General features: G+C 44.0%; 1 protein-coding gene and 1 pseudogene across 1 annotated transcript in view; one reads left to right on the top strand and one right to left on the bottom strand.

The window, feature by feature from the left end:
• LOC124799143 (E3 ubiquitin-protein ligase mib1-like) overlaps nucleotides 1-19,212 on the top strand; it is a 437,475-nt gene that overhangs the window by 171,992 nt on the left and 246,271 nt on the right. The window lies entirely within an intron of this gene.
• On the bottom strand, nucleotides 18,644-18,761 carry LOC124799618 (annotated as a pseudogene).

Here is a 19,212-nt window from a genome sequence, read left to right as displayed (position 1 = left end):
AGTCTTGTTACTTCTCGGGCCAAATCCTGCAGCTTGGCTCCAGATAAGTTCTGTTGGGTTCATATTGTAATGGTACAGTCACCACCACCACCACCACCACCATCAGCCAGTTCTATCACTTAATGATGTGGCCTCTTTGAGTCGGCGTGTAACAAAGCATCCTATTAAGATCTTCCATTTCTTCCGATCCTGAACTTCCCGTTGCCAATTGAATCCCACTGCAGCAAATGTAAAAATGCAGCATTTGTATGATGTGCTCGATGCTGTGAAAATGATTTTTTTTCATGTTTCTACGATACTTATCTACCTCTGTGTTATAAAACGATGGACGTAGTCCAAATAAAGAGGATTTGGCTTTTCATTTTTGCCTTAACAATTAAATTCTGTTTTCTTAATTTAAACAACTTCTATGAACAGTCTTTCATAAAACATCGATAATTAAGAATTTGTATTTGAAATGGAAAAAGGAATTAAGCGTCCATTATGGAATTAGAAATAAGACGACGTGCATTATTCATAAAAAATGATGATGAGTTTCATAATTACGAGATGTAGGTATTTCAAATTGAACGAGAAGAGAAAAATGATACTGGGGAAATTTGAACAAACGCACGAATAACGGTATTTGCTTTACATTCCATTGCGTTACTGACTGCGTTGTAGTTCAAATGGTTCTGAGCACTAAGGGACTTAACTTCTGAGGTCATCAGTCCCCTAGAACTTAGAACTACTTAAACCTAACTAACCTAAGGACATCACACACATCCATGCCCGAGGCAGGATTCGAACCTGCGACTGTAGCGGTCGCGCGGTTCCAGACTGTAGCGCCTAGAACCACTCGGCCACTCCGGCCGGCGCGCTGTAGTTCAATGTGAGTTTGTTTGTCAACTGCATTATATACAACGCTGGGAAAACCTCAAAGCCGATTATCTCCTTGTAAATTTATGAAAAACATTAAGAACAGCCTATTTCTTGGCACTTTTTAACCGTGTTCCACCTGCACGTTTCACTACGGAACAGAAAGCAGCCTCAGCCATTTTCATACTGTGCATTAATAGCGCGACAATCGTAGCACAACGCTGCACATATTGGTTACATATCCAGGTGTAGCTTGCTATTTTTTGTACTCCATTCAACTTTGATACAGAGTCCCAACCAAGCCAGAGTGTCTACAGCCGGCTGGAGTGGGCGTGCGGTTCTAGGCGCTGCAGTCTGGAACCGAGCGACCGCTACGGTCGCAGGTTCGAATCCTGCCTCGGGCATGGATGTGTGTGATGTCCTTAGGTTAGTTAGGTTTAAGTAGTTCTAAGTTCTAGGCGCTGGCCGAAGTGGCCATGCGGTTAAAGGCGCTACAGTCTGGAACCGCAAGACCGCTACGGTCGCAGGTTCGAATCCTGCCTCGGGCATGGATGTTTATGATGTCCTTAGGTTAGTTAGGTTTAACTAGTTCTAAGTTCTAGGGGACTAATGACCTCGGCAGTTGAGTCCCATAGTGCTCAGAACCATTTTAAGTTCTAGGCGACTGATGACCTCAGAAGTTAAGTCGCATAGTGCTCAGAGCCATTTGAACCAGAGTGTCTACTTATTGCTCCAGATGTTAACACTATGTGCCAATACCAACTGTAAAACACACAAATCCGTGTAGATAGATTGCTATAGGAGTAGCGTTGACGTTATTCTGTTGTAAACACATATACACTATTTCATGTGTTGCCTGCTAGTAGTGGTCCAACTTCCTCCCTCCGTCGACACCGGAAGTGATCCACACCGAACATTATCCCAGAATTTTTTTATTTTTTTATATGGATGGATCCACCCTAAACATTACTCCAGGCTTTGTGCAGGTGGATCAGCCGCAAACAATGTCCCTGGATGCACTGCATGCTGGATCCAGGCAGCAATACTCCTCAATGTACTGCGTGCTGGATCCAACCTGGACAGTATTCCCATACGTAGTGCTGGTTAATCCGCCTTTTGGGCGATACCTCATGTAATACAGGGGTGTAACCATTCAGAACTTTATCCAGGAATGTTTTGCACAACCATTATCCTGGTTTTTGCACAGGTGGATCCTCTCAAACAATATTCCCAGGGTTAGTGCATGCTGAATGCAGACCTAATGTGCTGTACTGTAGATCCACCATTAGCAACATCCTCGATCTAATGTAGGTGGATCCACCTTTCAGGTGCGACTCTGAATGGACGCTGCTGCCTCCCCCCTTATCGCTTCGCTAGTCAGCAGGGCTCATTTCGAAGCAGACTCATCGCTAAAAACAATTCTGCTCCAGTCAAAGAAATTCCAGGGTGAAAACGTCTCTGGAGACGCTCCGGACAGGCCCTACCTCTCACCACAGACAATGTAGTGGCCAGCGGGCTTCACTTAGCGACCGATAGCAGAGGCGTTTGCGTAGGGCTGTCAGTGCTAACAGATGAGCAACACTACCTTAAATAACCGCAAAAATTAATATGGGACGCAGGACGAACATACTCGTTAAGACAGTGCGGCGAAATTTCGCGTTAATGGGCTATTGCAGCAGACGGCCGACGCGAGTGCCTTTGCTAACAGCGCAACATCGCCTTTAGCGCCTTTCCTGGACTGGTGGCTACATCGATTGGACTCCAGACGACTGGAAAACCTTGACCTGGTCATATGAGTCCCGATTTCAGTTGCTAAGAGCTCATGGTAGGATTGGAGTGTGGCGCAGACTCCCACGAACCTATGGACCTAAGTTGTGAACGAGGCACAACGCAAGCTGGTGGTGGCTCCATAATGATGTGGACTGTATTTACATGCAATGGATTGGGTCCTCTGGTCGAACTGAACCAATTATTGATTGGAAATTGTTATGTTCTGCTACTTGGAGACCATTTGCAGCAATTCTTGTACTTCCTGTTCCAAAACAACAATGGAGTTTTTATGGATGACATTGAGCCATGCGGGTTTGGAGAACATTCCGGACAATTCAAGCGAATGACATAATCACGCAGATGCGCGACATGAATCCCATCGAAAATTTGTGGGAGATGGTCGAAGGGTCAGTTCATGTACAAAATCCTTCACTGGCAACACTGTCGTAATTATGGACGATTGTGGAGGTAGAATGGCTCAGTATTTCTGCAGGGGACTTCCAACGACTAGTTGAGTCCATGTCACATCGAGCTGCTGGAAGAGAGATAGTATTGTTTAACCGCCCAGATTACTTGACTTGGGACTGCAGCGCTGCCGGCGTGATGAGGAAAAGGAAGGGAGGCTGAGAGTGAGAGTGGAACATTTACAGAGAAAGAACGAGGTAGATAAGGTCCGAACATACGAAGTATTGCCTTCTATTGCAGCAATGTTGACGGCAATGCTGCTGCGGCCACACATTGCCGTAAAATACGGCCCGTGTAAACGCATTCGGCGCGGAGTCGTACAGCCAGACGGTGTACGCCTGGGCAGTTCTCCGGGCTGCAGGCTACAGCGGCGGTAAGCGGGGATCGCCCTCGGCTCTCGCCGCTGCGAGCAATTAGCCGCGCGCCAGCCTACTTTAATTGGTTGCGGGCGGCGCGGCGGCGCTATCTCTACGCCGACACTCCAGCCGGGGCTCGACGCTCGCGCGGATTACGCCCCCCCCCCCCCCCCTCCCCCGGACAAGCTCTGATTGTTTTTCACGTCCCGACGTTCCCAGCCTCTTTCCTTCTTTTACCTGCTGCTTCATTTCGGGAACGACGTTGACGGAACGCAGACAGTTTGAAATAACTGCATTCACATTAGGTTTGTAACGGAGTGTCTTCTCCGTCTCCGAGAGTTGCAGCTTTCGATGGAAATTGCACTTTCTATTCCGATACTTTGTAAACGGAGGTTTTACCTCAGACGAAGCTTCAGTTATTGAACACCAAACTTCGAAAATCAAAACTTCAAATAGGAGCAGCAGTAGTGTTACCAATAGAATACCTCACCCAGCCGAGGGATGTTGCTGTCTCCCAAGCTGGCTCAGCGCACCCTACAGAATTGCCGCTATTTGCAGATAGGCTCAGGAAGAGATCGCGCAGAATAACGTGGCACGCGCGCAGGAACGCCTTCTCGTCGTGAGCGCTGGGCTGTTCCGTCCCACTGTTACGAAGCGGTGGTCCCTCATTTTTATAGCTCTCTTTTCACTACATAGCACATTTCAGCAGTCATCGCGCACCATAGCTGCAGGGAAAGTTCTTCGTAATCAAACACGTCTGATTATATTTACTGCCATTAAATTCCAGTCAAAAGACGAAGCAAAAGGGTTGCAGCAACTGCTGGCTATTCGAATAGCATGATGAAGATAATAAAGGAGGAGGAGGAGAAAAATGTAGCTCCAAGTACTTCCTAAAACTTCACTTCATTGCAGAGACTTGATAAAAGAAGAAAGTAATTTTATTTTTAGTTGATATTGGCGAACATGTTGCCAGCGGACTGACACGCAGTTGGTAGTCCGTGATCGGCCGCGTTTTGCTTTGGTCTGCCCTTTGTTCATGCGACTAATTTGTTTTTCGGTACTCTAGTGAGAAACTATTCACTTTGAACCTGTACTTTTGTCGAATTATTGGTCATACTGACATAACCTGTTAAAAGGATCGTTAGCAGACTCGATAGCTGTACCTTACAAGTTACGCTAGATGTGCGTTTGTCCATAGCTTTCGACTGTCGAATTGCACCTCCACCCTAACGCTCCATCTGCGCAGGTACGTCTCAAGTTATTTTGTGCGCACTCCGTGTCCACTGTGGGCAGCATAAGTAAAATTTCCTAAGAAGTTTCCGTAATAGACCAGAGTATCTTTCAAGTGGAGAGTGAAAACAATACACAAGAGGCTTTCAGGTGATGAGGTCGGAACACTTTCTGGAGTCAGTCTAAATGTAGCCTTCTGTGTGTTGTTCAGTTACCCCTTTGTTTGAGACAATTTAGATTAATCCCCACTCTTGACCCTGAAGATTAATCATAATGAAGGTAAAGAGAAATGAGAGTTGGAATTATTTCAGTGAAATAGGCGCTGATATTGCGAAAAGTAAAATGAAGAGTTTATTGCAAATCAGTCACAGCTGCAGTACATACTGTATATTTTGGCGACTGGTTTCGAACCGACAAGCTCATTCTCAACCCTGTGGCTGCACTGAAAGTGCCTGATCGTAATGACAACCATCTGAAATTGGCAATGCATGCATCGCACAGTAAAGATAGACAAATCTTATAATATGCATAGGATCAATAGGCAAGTCAGAATCAAACTCTTCATGAAATAAGAAGGTTGCCGATCCTACGCCAACAAAATGTTGAAACTTCAGAAACGTAAAAAATGTCCTAGAAAAAGAGGTTCAGCTACTTATGTGAAACCACATACATAATGCGTTTCTGAAGAAGAGAAATTTGTTAACATCGAGTATAGATATAAGTGTCAGGAAGTCATTTCTGAAAGTATTTGTGTGGAGTGTAGCCATGTATGGAAGTGAAACATGGAGCCGGCCGGTGTGGCCGTGCGGTTCTAGGTTCTTCAGTCTGGAACCGCGTGACCGATACGGTCGCAGGTTCGAATCCTGCCTCGGGCATGGATGTGTGTGATGTCCTTAGGTTAGTTAGGTTTAAGTAGTTCTAAGTTCTAGGGGACTGATGACCATAGATGTTAAGTCCCATAGTGCTCAGAGCCATTTGAACCATTTTTGAAACATGGACGATAAATAGTTTGGACAAGAAGAGAATAGAAGCTGTCGAAATGTGGTGCTACAGAAGAATGATTAAGATTAGATGGGTAGATCACATAACTAATGAGGAGGTATTGAATAGGATTGGGGAGAAGAGAAGTTTGTGGCACAACTTGACTAGAAGAAGGGCTCGATTGGTAGGACATGTTCTGAGGCATCAAGGGATCACCAGTTTAGCATTGGAGGGCAGCGTGGAGGGTAAAAATCGTAGAGGGAGACCAAGAGATGAATACACTAAGCAGATTCAGAAGGATGTAGGTTGCAGTAGGTACTGGGAGATGAAGGAGCTTGCACAGGAAAGATTAGCATGGAGAGCTGCATCAAACCAGTCCCAGGACTGAAGACCACAACAACAACAACATCAACATAATATGAAGAATGCACGGAATTCGAAAGAGATACTATTTCGGTATCCTGCACTTTCTCTGCAAGAAAGCAAGAAATAGGTGACACCCTCACACTGTAACACGACATCCTCCGTACTTCACTCTTGGCATTACGCCGGCCGCGGTGGTCTCGCGGTTCTAGGCGCGCAGTCCGGAACCGCGCGACTGCTACGGTCGCAGGTTCGAATCCTGCCTCGGGCATGGATGTGTGTGGTGTCCTTAGGTTAGTTAGGTTTAAGTAGTTCTAAGTTCTAGGGGACTGATGACCACAGCTGTTAAGTCCCATAGTGCTCAGAGCCATTTGAACCATTTTTTTCTTGGCATTAAACGTGGTGGCAGATAATGTCCTCCAGGCATTCGCCAAACCCAAACCCCTCCGTCGGCTTGCCACAGGGTATAGCGTGCTTCATCACTTCAAATAACTCGTTTCCAGTCATCCTCTGTTCAGTGGCGTCCCCCTTTACTCAACTTCAAGCGGCTTTTTGTACTGACTACAGAAATGTGTGGCTTATGAAGAGCTGCTCTGCTCGATCATTGTACTCCATTCTTTCTCACTCCCTACACGCGGCCACTGTGCTAGCTGGACTGCTGATAGCACTCTGGTAGCCACCTGTGATTCCTTGCACTGATTTCCTGCTATTTTTACAACCACCCCCCGTAAAACCCGACGGTCACCGTCAGTTGGTACACGAGGTCTGCCAGGTCTTGGTTTAGCGGCGGCTGTTCCTTCGCGTTTCCGCTTCATAGTCCCGTCACCAGTCGACTTGGGTAGCTTTAGAAGAGTTGAAATGTCCCTGGTGGGTTTGTTACTCGTGCGACATCCAATGACTGACCTCGTTCGAAGTCACCGAGATCTACATATCGACCATTTCTGTTAGGCCTACTGCTTCTTTACGGACTACGCAGCACTACCCGCCTCCTTTTATGCTGGCGGGTCCGCTCTCGTAATATCTAGTAGTTAGTTCCGCAATATACAGGGCTGTCTGGATGTTTTTGGTCAGATACAGTATACCTGAAGACATGTGAATAAGGCTATTGTCAGCTTGGAAGATGGGTTTGTGCGTAGCACACTGATCGTGCAAAAGCAGAAGAAAGGGCAAAACTTAGTCACCTAGAAAGTTGAAATAAATATCCTCGTTCATGTTCAAAATAATTAGAATGAGTGGCCGAAGTCACGGCACGAAAAACACTTTCGAAGTATCACAGAAACAGATATGGCCTCAACAAACCCTTCACACACCGCAGGTTAAACACCTCATCAGGCTTTCGGTGCTCTCGACTTCTTGCATAATGTGAATACGGGCAAAATCGTGACTCGTCGTACCATACTACATGTCTTCAGTTAGCAACTTTAGTTTCTGTGTTGCTTGATCCATTGAATACTTCTTCTCTTTTTTTGTGCTGCTGCTGCTGCTGTGAGCAATGATGTTTTACGGAGTATCTATCTCCTAATGTCAGCTGCCTGCAGTTCCCTTCGCCGTCTTCATTCGTATATTGCTTGTGATGGACAAAATAGATGAAAGCCGCCATTCGTATCGGATTTGAAACAAACTGTCATTGGCAACGCTTGACACTAGTGTCCAGTGGCCGTCGCTTAATATCTTTTTACGATCACTTTTTACATGTATTAGCTGGCTCTGACTGACCAGCCGTGCCTCGTAGGCACATTGGAGAGGCCGCACTGTTGCCCCACCAAACTGAGCAACTTCATTGCCGATGTGGTCGTGGAACCCCCCAACACGATATCTCTATTTTGGCACGCTGTCACGTCTTAATGTGTATGCATACTGCTGCGATGATGCCATACGAACGACTGGAACATACACATCAATTCTCTGCAATGACTTACTTGAGCGATGAAATGTCACACGGCCTGGTGGTACCAGTTCTATACTTTTACCATTGCAAAGTGACCAGTGAGCTCCGAATGCGGATGCCATACTTTTCACAGATCTGCTGGCAGCGCCCTGGGGACGGTGGACGAAGTCTCTGAGCTGTAAAACACGACGTCCTGATGAAGTCATTGTACACGGATAGGGTAATATTCCCGTTCAGCAACGGTAGAACATGCTTAAATGGATCCTAGTCTTATTTCTTCGAATGCCTAACAGCAAATAATTGTCATTGGTGCGCTTCGAAACTTTTAACCATCTTTTTCTAAACCTTGCATTTACTGAACGTGCAGTTATATTAACAAAGGGAGGATGGCACATTTAACCATCTGGCTTACTTCGTATGAGTTTCACCTGAATGCATAGTTTGTCGTCCAATAAAGAGTAGTTCGACGCAACTCGACGAAGTGGGACATTGCTGCCCTTTACTAGTTCTGCTACTCGCCAACTTTTGTTCTACCCTCAATATGCAGTTGTCAGTTGTACATATATCATGAAAGTGAGTCATGTCATAGCATACTTTGCCACGGCTTGGCACTTCTTTACCCTTGTCGGTTATATTTTCCAGTCTTATTTCTGGATTTCTATTTTTCGCCAGGTTTATAAGATCCATTGTGTGTTGAATCTTGTAGTACTACACGACATATAAAAGATATCGGCCTCTGAAGATATTGGAGGAGATATGGCACAACGACAAAAAACACTAAGGAAAACAATGGAAAACCGTCGCTCGACCAAACCTTGCGTATTGCTCCTCTGACTGGGACACATATTTGGTATGACTGATACAGGAAGTGTAGAATACCGTGAGAAGAGCAGCACATATCGCAACGATTTCATTTGGTAAGCCTGGAACCTTTTCAGAAATCCTAATGTATCTCACATTACAGATGGTAGAAGAGAGGGGTTGTAGCCATTGTGTGGTTTACTATTAAAATTCCGAAGTGTTCCCAGAAGAGTGAAGCTCGTAAAATCCGCGAGTTTTCATCTGAAACATATGGTTATTAACAGTCGTTCTTCCTGGCCACAGTTCGTCGTTGGAACCGGAAGACGAGTGACAATGAGTAGCACATGATTGCCAGGCATCCGGTGGGATCTCCCTCTTGGCCGTTAGATATTCACGGTATCCTATGGATGTAGTCCTTGTCTGATGTGGAGCAGGTGGGTTGGCCCTTCTACTAATCTGTATGAGTGGGTTTTAGTCGTAGCGTGGACTCTCTCCAGCTAGGCAGGTGAGTAGTTTAGAGTGTGCGCACATGGTTGGCGGGAAGACACCGATGTGAGGTCGTGTTGTCATTAGCTAGCTCAAGATGAGACTTGATTGAAGAGAAAGACTTGGCGAGCTCTAATTTAGGTCGTAAATTACATTTGTTTTGTCATGTTCACAGAATCTTCCGTCGGTTCTTCGTAGAACAACATTATAATAAATGAAAAGCACCAGTTTACTTTTGTTCTACAAATACAATTGTAGAACAAAAGCAGACTGGTGCTTTTCATTTATTACATTTGTTTTCTTTTCTTTTTTTGTGTGGAGATTTAAAGTGTGACGTTTTGTGTGGCTTCTCACCCCCACTTTGAGCCGTCATTATTGTTTTGGTCTTGGTAATTATCGTTGGGAGGTGCTGGGAGACAGTTGGGGCGCTGTATGAACTGCTAGCGGTGTACATTTTCAAGCCCAATGGTCAAACCTCGGAATCTTCTTGAATACACTCAAAAGCCAGTGGTATGAATCATTGGCTTTTGGGGCAGTGGCAAGTTTAACCCTGTCTCGTGGGTCGAAGTGAGGCTGCCGATCCTTATCAAGACTCTTTTCTGAGATGTTGCTCTACTGAGAACTAATTCGGGTCCTGATTAATCAACGACGCGGTCAGTCGCGCAATTTGTCTCGCGCGCCAAAGAGCGCTCGGGTTCCGGCCGCGACGACGAGTGAAGCTTTGTGCGACACCACTGCCACCACAAGGACGAGACGTTGGAACGTTCCAAGCGGTAACCACGGACCCCCCGTCACACACCATAAGATGTAGATGGGAAAGATTGAAGTACTTACGGGAGACTGCTGATGAGGTTTTCCTAGAAATACTCTACAGTACACAATTATTTAGAGCTATACAGGGCATCGAGAATGCCGTAGGCTTATTCTGGATTTGAAAAGCCCACAAACAAACGTGAACTCCAGAAAATGAGAGCGCGCCATAACTGAGCAATCGCAACTCTGCTAGTTGGAAGATTTCTTTCGCGCGACTTTTTCGGCAGAGAAGAGTTGCAGCGTACGCGATATAAATGGCCAAGAATGGTCCGTCCTGTTTCGCGAAGGGCGATGCCTCAGCCAGCGAGGTGGTGTTCACTTACGAGAGACGTAAAGGCGGAGCGGCTTTGAGCGAGCCCTTAAATCTGTCAGGGGACGCAGGGAGTGGTGTGGGACGGTGCGGCTGTACGAGGGAGATGCATTTCCTGGCTGCCGCCGGCGGCGGAGTTATTCCTTCCGGCGCAGCCGAGGCTGCCGGGCTGGCTGGTCCGCCGAGGAAGCGGACGCACTATTGTCTGCAGCCCCCCCCCCCCCCCCATCCTCCTCCCATCCAGAAGTCCGCTCTAGAGGTGGGTCGAACTCGTTCATTCCCGTGAACTACTTCATTCATTTCACTCTTTGCCGTGAAGCGTTCAAATGAAGTAGTTCACTCGTGAAGTACGGAAGCCTAGCGAAGTTGCTCAGTTCGCCGCTCAGCCGCTGCTACGCTCGCTTCGCCTCGCTCGTACAATAAAGCTTCGTAATACTTCACAATTTTACCAACAGATGGCGGAACTATGGAGTAACGTGCACGCAACGTTTTACGCTCTTACAGCGACTGCGTTATCTTAAATACAGCATGGTCGAAGGGGACAAAGGGCGTTTCTGTCTGTGTCCAAGTGTCTGAACAATTTTATCTAGGACTTTACGCCCGTGAACGGCACCTTGTATTTTAAAAAGTGTTTGGCTCCGTTTATATCTCCACCATCTTTTTTCTCTAATTGTCTTCATTTCTATCTTTTGTGTTTCTCTGCGGCCAAAGAGCGGTGTAGTATGCTGCTGCAGGCCTGCCTGTATACAGGTTTCAAAATGACAATAAAGAAAAAAAAGGGGGACAAAGGAAAGATAAACAGAGAAGGCTGTCACATATAAAGAAGGTACTACATTTAATCTTGCTCGACATTTTCTCATGAAGCGCCCAAAAAAGTCTTTATCTGCCAAATGAAACATTATTTGTTGTATTCATGAACTGAAAAATAGGGCTACCAACGAAATGCAGTCCAATTTTATGTTCCTTTTAAAATTTAATCCAAAACAGAATGAGTATGTTTAACACTGTCACAAAGTCTATATACCTACGTTAAGTAATTATTCAGAAGTTTTCCTGTAGATTTTATTTTTGTTGACAGTAATAACCCACTAGATTCAAAACGTGAACTGTCACCTGTAGTCACTGGTACGATTTCAGGTAAAATCCCTCTTTCAGTGTTATTAACAAACCTTTTATTTTCATGTTTGCTGTGCGTGCTCACACAGATAGCCACTTCGTTTCTATCTTTAATATTCATTTGTCTTCAAGCGCTGCCAACGGTAGGCTACCCGTAGACGCGAAGTTTAACTGCACAAATAGTCACGGGTAATGATGTCAGCACTGCAGGTAGCAACTGACGCTGCCTTCTCCTCACCCCTCACCTCCTCCACCCGTCCTAAACCTATCGTTCCCCACTAACACCGCGTGATTCGTCGACAGGCAGGACAGGGAGGAGTGAAGTGATGGGAGGAGGAGTGACGTGGGTGAGGGAGAGGGGAAGAGAGTGAGTGAACTAGAAAAAAGTGTGGAGTGTGCTATCTGTGAAGAGTTTGAAGTACCAGTTCATTGAAATTGAATGGTTAGTTCACACTTCACAGGAGTGAAGCGTTCATTTGAACGACTCATTCATGAGCTCCCCATCACTAGTCCGCTCTCTGTCCGGCTGTGGCGGCGCGCTACTCCTCCGGCCGCGCATCTCGTTACACATACTCGTGCAGCAAGAAGCGAAGCGCTTCTGTACTCCCAGCCAGGTACCCGCTGTTAAAAGTAACCGTGGCCGCATGTATTGATTTACTTGTCTTGGCAAGGTACCAGTGTCATTCTAAAAGTAAAGAACACTTTGATCCGATGAGTCGCTCAATTCTCTTCACACGCTGTGGCATAGACCTTCCTAATCGTTGGCGCCAGTATGACGCTACAAGCGAGCCGTGACGGTTGTTTGCTATTTATTTGCTCGATTTTTAAATCTTTCACAGAATTGACGATCCCGCGAAGTGTGACGTTTGTAATGTAGTATGTTTACTAAATGCAACAGAAGTCCGTCCTATGGAAGTTTAGAGAGAAATTGAAACAAGTTCATGGAAATTTGACGAATGAAACTACAAAACAGCGCATCCTGTTTAATGGCGGACAAATGAATATTCGCGATAAAGAACAATTAGATGAGACTGACTAATTGAAGAAAAAATTCAAAATGCTAGACGTTTGACTATTGATGGATTGAGCTCGTGCTTTCTGAAATTTCGCGTTCAGTGCTTTATCAAAATGTTATTGGTGAATTGGACCATTGTGCTTCTTCACGATGACGCTCGCTCGCAGTGACCCAGCATTTGCCTCGGCACTCGGAAATTTTTGAACATCCTCCGTATAGCCCGGACTTTGCCTCGTGCGATTATCATCGTTTTCCCAGTTTGAATGATTTTTTTGGGGAGAGCACTAAGGAAATAACAACGAACTGAAAAACGAGCTTGTGGAGCGATACAATAAAGGTTTAAATTTGAACGGCGATTACGTAGCATAATAGCTATGATATCAAACTATGTTTTAAAATAAGTTTTCTTTAATTGTTTTCTATAAAAATGTCCAGAGAAACAAATTGTCTTTACTTTTAGAATGACACGTTGTTATACACGAGACAACCCTTGACGCTTGTAAACGCAAATTTATTACAAAATCTGATATTTCAGAAATGTTGCCACTCTCACTAGCATCTGAGACAACGAATACTTATAAATCTACCAGATAAATCATTCTGTAACCCCTAGCCAAAACTTATTCTTTTTTCTGCATAATAGATTTTGCAACAATATCTGGACATACAAAGTTCTATGATAATTCGAAGTATTATCGTCTGTTACAGTTTCCCAACCACATATTACCCGTCGTTCGCTTTGTAAATGATTTTACAATAACTGTTGAATGAAATGACTTGTTAGAAACCGCTGTTAATAGCGCCAGACACCGTGGAAACGTCTACATCAACAACGTCTCACTAGTAATTTCACCGTACTGCGGTTCGAAGGTCTATGTGCATGTTTCGACTTCAAAGTACATGCTCATCTGTTTGTTTTGGATATTGATTCAAACTCAGCATCTATAGCCAATGCTCCAATTTGGAATTACACGACTAAAATATTAGTAATGCACTAGGACTCCAATCCAGCAACTACTATCGCCGTTAACTAACCATAAAAGATGTTAATTATGGTTTCAGTCTTAAGTAACAAAGTCCGCGTATGTTTAAACTTGAAATGAAGTCACAGAAAGTTTTGTGTTGGACGGGGATTCGAACCTAACACGTAATCGGATTGGTAATTTAGCATACACAGATGTTAGATACCGAATTTTTTTCATCGATGGCGATATGTTTGAAGCTGCACTGACGAGACGATTTTTTAAATTTTTTTATTTATTATACCAGGGTTCGAAACCGGCACCTATCGCCGTTATTTTCTAACCACGAACAGATGACAGACATCGATTTATTTCACTAGTAGCGAGATGTACGCGTGTTTGAACTAGAAATAACATGACAAAAAGCTCTGTGCTGACTGAGAGGCAAACTCCACATATATCGTCGTCATTGATTACACACAAAGAGATGTTAACTATCCAAGTCTTTATCACCAGCAACTTGGCTCATTAAATTTTTAGTATAAGAAAGGTTGCAATCAACAGGCTTTCTACTTGGTGCGATTTTCGCCTCTTTCATGGCCCAACTTAAACTGACTGACCTCCAGCTAGTAGGGAAGGGATATTATGTTTAAAGGGACATCATGTTTAACGTGGATTTTTTACCATTGCGCAACCCTACGTTTTTGACTTGGCTGTACCAGAATGAAGAGGGGTCTGTTCGACCTGTAAAAATAGTCGCCTGGATTGGGAATCGAAACCAAATTGTAGGCATACCAGGCTTTCATCAATCCAACACACCACAGAACTCTACATTTGGCCAGATTATGTTTTTCTCGTAACGGAGGATGCGCTGCACTGGGTGAGAATTCTAACTTCCTGGAGGTGGAATGCAGCTGTTCAATACATTCACCAGGAGACTCGGCTTCCTATTGCCTACATTTGACTTCATTCTGTAATGACTGGAATAAAATCATATGAAGGCCATCTGCTCGAACTAGCAACACTGTTGGATGTGATAGTTTCTGCTGGAAGTGTTGCTTTCCACTTGAGCTGTCACGGTGACGTATTGTTGGTGGTCTAGTGGTAAACATCGTGCAATGCAAACGAACAGCCGAGACATGGTTTAATTTTTTAAATGTATTTTCATCTGATGTAATTGCGTAGGCAACAACGTTGTGACCATTGCTCGCACAGCATATGGCTTGATGAATGTAGTCCACTGTTGCGTGCTAAACTAACCTAAAATAAGTGGGTTGATGCAGAAGTTTGTGAGTATATTGTTTGGCTTGTTGTCACGCAGACTGCTATAAGTATATTTGCCTTTTGTCATTTTTACTTGAAGTTTTAGTATTGTTCTTGCAGTAACTTATTGAAAGGTACATTTTTGAAGGTGTTTAGGAGCGTTGTTTAAGTGTTGGAAAAAGCAGCGTAAAACGAAAAATGTTTTAACATTTGTGACGTTTCGCTCTCTTCGTGTGTAATGGAGGGGCGAAGGCAGCAGAGGCAGCTTGAAAGATTTGTGCAGTCTGTGTGGTGAGTGCCATCGACGAAATAATCTCAGAAAATAATTTTCTCATTTTAGGTAGGATCGTTTTGACGTGAATTATTCACCTCATTTACGAAAAAAGATGAGCTTTGTTGTGGACGATTTTACACCTCACCTCTACTGTATACACAACTTAAACTTTCTGTGAATCTTGGCAATGTAGATGATAAGGGAAATAAAGGACGATAGGGGGTGAACTAATGTTCAATCGAGAACGAGATCATTAGAGATGAGGCAGCAGCTCGGACTGGCTAGGTTAGATAAGAATTGTTTACTGTGTGGCATATGGCGATTTTGAGAAAAGCGTATAACTTTTTCTGAATAAGCTTTAAAGTTTGCAGTACGCTGAAGACAGAAAACCAAAAATAGTTACGGGAGCTGCTGAAAAGGAGGGGTCTCCAAATGATCCTCCATGCCCTCTATTTCTGGTGTTCAGGTTATAGTCAGTACATCAGGATATTATTTGTAACTACGTTTTACACCCAAATATTGATTACAGAAATGGGAATAAAGTTCACTGGTCTGTACTGTAGGTACTTCAGTCAAGAGTCAGTGTGTCAGCAACTTCAGGCGACTGGCGCCACCGCGTCTTTGAAGAGCGACCTTCCCAAGTGGGAGTCATCTTAAAAAAGTATCAGCTGTGGAAGCGGATTCTTCCTGCCGCTGTTATGACCGAGTGATCGCAGCACTGTAGATACATTTGGCAGTTACATGATCATCTATCTACTTCATAGATTGACACAGATTTATTATTCTAAATGCAGTTGATATTTTATTGTCATTTCCATTAAATAATCGCAATGAGTCGGACTTAAGATATAACAGTGGGTTACCAGATTTATGATTTACATTCTAGGAAGCTCATTTCATGCAGAATATACTATCGCATAGCATATTTTATGTTGTGAATTTTTTTGTGTTGGCAATCACTGTGGCAATGAGAGTGGAGAAAGTGCAGCAGTGGCTTGCGAGCTAAGCGTTAACTTGCTTGCTTTATGTTGAGCTGCCGTTGCTGTCGGTTGCAATCTTGCTGGAGATCTGGATAGTTCGTCAGGTTTTTACCTCTTCCGTTATCGATCCACAAGCTGCCAGACCGCAAAACGGGAAATTTTAACTACTTCATCGTAAGTTTTCTTACAACCTCGACTTAGTGACCGCAGTTATAAAGCTGCAAAAATTAAGAAATTACGATATTGCACCCTTACTGAAACTTGCAGTTGCCTTCTTACACTAACGTAAGTTTTTTATATAATGCAAAATTTGATTGATTTATATGTAGCGTGGAATAACTTGTTAATTGGATTTCTTTGTGTGTCTACTCCCACTGCCATATTCCCACACTTACATAGTAGTTCCTTAATATTACAATAATGCTTCAATATGCGAAAGGACGGAAGAGACCATTTTGAGATAAAAAATGTGTCATGTCAACTAATTCGTGACGATGTGAACACTGTCGAGTTACAGATAACTTTTCTTTTTAATTAAGATAGTCTTTCATCATAGGTTGTAATTTATTTGTATTAGTGTAGTTCATATTTTGTATCGTTCTTTCGGTCGTTACAAAGCAGATAAAAAATAAGAGAGAAATTAACATACATATTACAGGCTCACATTGGCTTTTGCTTAAGAATTATTTTAATTACAGCTAAACTATTATTTTTTTATGAAATTACGTACGGAGGTTCATTCCAGTCTGGCCATCTTGATTTAGGTTTTCCATGATTGTCTTAAATCGATTAAGGAGAATACTAGGCTCTTTCGTTTGAAAGGGTATAGCCAGTTTCTTTATCCATCCTACGCAATCTGAGCTCTTACTTCGTCTCTAATGACCACGTCCTCGATGGGGCGTTTAACCGTGACCAACCTTCCTTTCTCTTTCCTCCATCGTTACCCACTTAGTGCAAGAGTCGCACGAAGTTGAAATGCTCACAGTTCCTCGCCTTTGCCAATTAAGTATACACTGTCGCGGACCATAGTGGTGTGGTGTAAAAAATGCCTTCAACAGAGCCCGTTCGTCATCTTGAATGTGAGGAATAATTCACGGTGAAATGCTCCTACGTGAAACGAGGAAACTGTTTTCTGGTGTAATTTCTTCGATGGCACTCACACCATACACGACATTTTGTTGACGAGAACTGGACGTCAAGGCTACCAAAGACATTCTGATAAAAACTGCTCTGTCAGTACTACCTAGTTTTAAAAGGTGTCACGATAAACGAGTCATCATGTGCGAACGAGACGAGATGCTTTCAATAAATAAGTAATATATTAGAAAATATGGAGCAGCAGAATTAAAACGGGTAATGGTTTATTCATACACACTACACTGTGAATAAATTTCGTCGCATTGAAAGTGTGCGAGGCGAGGAGATTTCTCAAACAAAAGTGCTTTTGAGTCTTTAATTGTTGCGTTATGCTGGGCGAAGGCGTATAGATGTGTAGCATGTGCTAGCTCTCCACACGGAAGGCAGCGCTGAGAGAGGCTTCGACAACGGTCGCCAGATGACAGTGTCAGAGGTCATCTGATAACATCGGCCGACATCTTGATCACAGACTCCGATCTCCTTCGTCATGTTTTGGCGGAATGGATGCCACGACGCTTCTGTGCGTAGAGACGAGTCTTGCTTTGAGACTTTTGCTATTAAACGACGTGGAAAGCATGTGAATAAGCTACATCTGACTCAAGAAGAACGTGGCGAATACTACACCCTCTTTCCTCAATTATCGAAACAACCAGACAGTTTTACGAATATACGAGTACGAAAATGAAGAGAGGTGCTTTCTATTACATAAGCGAGATAATGTGTGGTGACCCTGAAAGGGAGTCAGTCAGATTTCAAAAAATGCCTTTGAGAGGGGGAGAGTCTTCTCTTAGCGAACGTTTTGTTCTCTTTAATACTTTCATCAGAAAATTGTGGTTGCTCTACATCTGTTACTAGCGAATTCGACAGTGCTACGCAGTTGCTAAACATGTATGGTCATAGATGGTGACTTAATTGTGTCGGAAAGAAGACTGAGAGAAATCCCTCTTCTTCTGAAATCGTGTGCGAGAAAAAGTTTGTCTAATTGTTGAAATGCCCTACTATCGAAGTTAAAACCGCGTACGAGGAAGAAAACGAAACCATCATATTTTTACTGTAAATTGAATACATCCGAATGTTAATTTGAGTATCGTGTGAAAAACAAGCAAATCGGTCAAGAACTTTTCGAGATGTTTGCTAACTATTTTCCCCTTTATATATTAGTATAACTCTCCGTCCGAATAGACCTTGTAAGCGCGCGGAGTGGCCACGCGGTTTGAGGCGCCATGTCACGGATTGGGCAGCCACTCCCGCCGGGGTCCGAGTCCTCCCTCGGGCATGGGTGTGTGTGTTGATCTTAGCATAAGATAGTTTAAGTAGTGTGTAAGTCTAGGGACCGATGACCTCTGCAGTTTGGTCCCTTAGGAATTCACACATTTTCAGACGTTGGAAGGCCCAATAGTACCGACCGGCCGTCGTGTAATCCTCAGCCCACAGGCGTCACTGGATGCTGATATGGAGAGGCGTGTGGTCAGCACACCGCTCTCTCGGCCGTATGTCAATTTACAAGACCGGAACCACTACTTCTCAATCAAGTAGCTCCTTAGTTTGCCCCACAAGGGCTGAGGGCACCCCGCTTGCCAACAGCGCTCAACAGACCCGATGGTCACCCATCCAAGTGCTAGCCCAGCCCGACAGCGCTTAACTTCGGTGATCTGACGGGAACCGGCGTTACCACTGCGGCAAGGCCGTAGGCTATATGTTAGTATAGATTAACTCCAATTCTACTTGTGTACAAGACAGCATTTTTAAGTTTTATATATATATAGTTGTGGTACTTGTCATCCTGAGGACGCTACAGATTACTTCGTTCTTGTACTAAATTTACAAGTTTCTCACAATTAATGTTTTTCGTCTGTGAACGTCGCTCGATTCGAAGAAAAAACGAAGAATCGATTTGAATTCCGCCGACCGTCATGCAAAGTCTGTACTTTCGGGCGTTGAGATAGGTTGCGCTCAGATCAAGCAAGTACGAGTGTACTGGTTTGAAAAGATTGGCCGTCGGCGGCGAAATTTCCTCACGTAGATTTTACTGTGACTGCAGCCCAAGAGTATTGGAGTTATGTTACTATTTACGTTTCCTGTTCTCGAACGAGAAACTTGAAGTTAGTGGCACCCTGCCCAAGTCTTCGGCAGTGATTTAAAGT

The sequence above is a fragment of the Schistocerca piceifrons genome, chromosome 5 (assembly GCF_021461385.2).
Source record: "Schistocerca piceifrons isolate TAMUIC-IGC-003096 chromosome 5, iqSchPice1.1, whole genome shotgun sequence".
NCBI classification, from domain to species: domain Eukaryota; kingdom Metazoa; phylum Arthropoda; class Insecta; order Orthoptera; family Acrididae; genus Schistocerca; species Schistocerca piceifrons.
This window is presented reverse-complemented; position numbering and strand designations above follow the sequence as displayed.